The 1,928-nt window shown below is 43.2% G+C and overlaps 1 protein-coding gene across 1 annotated transcript in view; it reads left to right on the top strand.

Moving 5' to 3' along the window:
• The first annotated feature begins 378 nt into the window (after positions 1–378).
• Positions 379–1,928, top strand: part of rbm47 (RNA binding motif protein 47) — a 14,357-nt gene continuing 12,807 nt past the window's right edge. Inside the window, exon 1 of the mRNA XM_030788027.1 lies at positions 379–448. The gene's annotated coding sequence lies outside the window, so the exon portion shown is untranslated. The remainder of the gene's footprint in view (positions 449–1,928) is intronic.

Here is a 1,928-nt window from a genome sequence, read left to right as displayed (position 1 = left end):
TGAGGTAAGGAAAGAGGAAAGGAGAGCAAGAGGAACAAGAAAGAGAAAGAGAGAGAGGGAGATAGAGAGAGAGGGAGAGAGAGAGAGAGAGAGAGAGAGGGAGAGAGAGAGAGAGAGAGAGAGAGAGAGAGAGAGAGAGAGAGAATGAGCGTTGGATTAGACTTCTTCAGACTCTTGTAACTCCGCCCCCCTCTTAGGCATTGAGTAAACACAGGTACCTTTAGCACCTAGTCACATTCAGCACTCCTTAACCCAGGTGTGTGTGTGTGCGCGTGTGCATGTGTGTGTGCATGTGTGAGACAGACTGAAACTAAGAGAGAAAGAGAGAGAAGGAGAGGCAAAGGGAGTTTGCTGAAGGGAAACCAGGAGACGTGTGAGTTTGTGTGTGTGTGTGAAATCAAACGGGTGACCAGGTTAATCGGACACACACGCTCGCAGCACGAAACAGGTACAGCTTCCTTTTTCTCCGTTTTTCATTGTGATGAATGAATGAGTGTCAGTGTGTATATATGACCGTGTGTGGTTTTTGTCTGAATATGCTCAAAAGAGCTGCGCTTTTGACTTTGTGGCCTTCTCAAGATGCCTTTAAAAAACATTTTCAAAAGAATTTGTTTGCTTGTTTGTCTGTGTCGCATTTTCGCTGAAGAAAGGTAACAGCTATGTTAATTCTTTGGCTAGCTTCCACGTGTTCTCTCGTTTTATCTTAATCAATCTTTCCTGTTAGTGAGAGACATGCAGGCACTGGGGTTTACCACTGTTCTAGGACACCTTGACCCTATCAGGAACTAGTGAATTTCAGCCATGTCAGAGGGAGAGAGAGAGAGAGAGAGAGAGAGAGAGGGAGAGTAAAATTAAGGTTTACACAGACACTGAGGAGGATATGGACTGTTGAAGGAACTGTTTCTTTTCAATATTCCCAGAACTGTTGACATTTTTGGTGTGTGTGTGTGTGTGTGTGTCTGTATGTGTGTGTGTGTGTGTGCATGTGTGTGTTTGTGTGTGTGCGTGTAAGAGCGTGTGGGTGTATCACAGAGAGAAAGAAATGAAGGGGAAAAAGAAAGACAGACAGACAGAGAAAGACAGAGAGAGACAGAGGGAGAGTAAGACAGGGCGACAGAGTGTGGACATGTCTGCGTGTTAGTTGTTGGTCTTTGGACTGTTAGTCCGGGCCACTGTGTTTGCTGTTGGGGTGGGCCCGGTCTCTAGAGTGCCTGTGTTATCAGAGACGCTGCCATATTTGCACTCAGTAAGGAACAGCATCTGTGGTCCTCAGCTTTAAAGGACTGAACTGAAATAAAATAGAGTGACCAAGATTAATAAGATACTATTTTATCAGTTAGATTTTTTCTAGAAGTTTCATGCGTGTTTTAAAGACTAACACAGAGTTTTCTGCTGATTAAGCCCAAAACAGAATATATAACAGTATATAATTATGATGAAAATGTGTTTAGTTCTTGAATAAATAGGTCATACTGTTCTCACAAAGAAAATCAGTATCAATAGCAATGTTTATAAATGATGCTATCTCCATTGTTAGGATTGATCTGTGCGTGGATTCCTGTGTGTGTTGTGCTGTGTGTGTGTGTTCACACACACACACACACACACATACACACACACACACCCATCCCAGTCTATTGTTAGTGATAAAGGGGATTGTTTGATGTCCTTTGTTAACCTGACAACATCAACATTACAATTGATTAGTTGAAACCAGTGACACTGCCCTGATAAGAGTGTATTTTCTCCAGTTTCTGGCTGTTAAACACCCCCTCAACATGAGAAAAGGTCACAGCAGTTCAGTGTGTGTATGTGTGTGTGTGTGTGTGTGTGTTTGCTGGTTTTAACGAACAGGGGTTTTGTGGACTCTAGCGGTTCACTCAGCTCAGCTCCACTGAGTTAGAGGAATGTGAGTGTCGACTATGAAC

This window comes from Chanos chanos, chromosome 11 (assembly GCF_902362185.1).
Source record: "Chanos chanos chromosome 11, fChaCha1.1, whole genome shotgun sequence".
NCBI lineage: Eukaryota > Metazoa > Chordata > Actinopteri > Gonorynchiformes > Chanidae > Chanos > Chanos chanos.
This window is presented reverse-complemented; position numbering and strand designations above follow the sequence as displayed.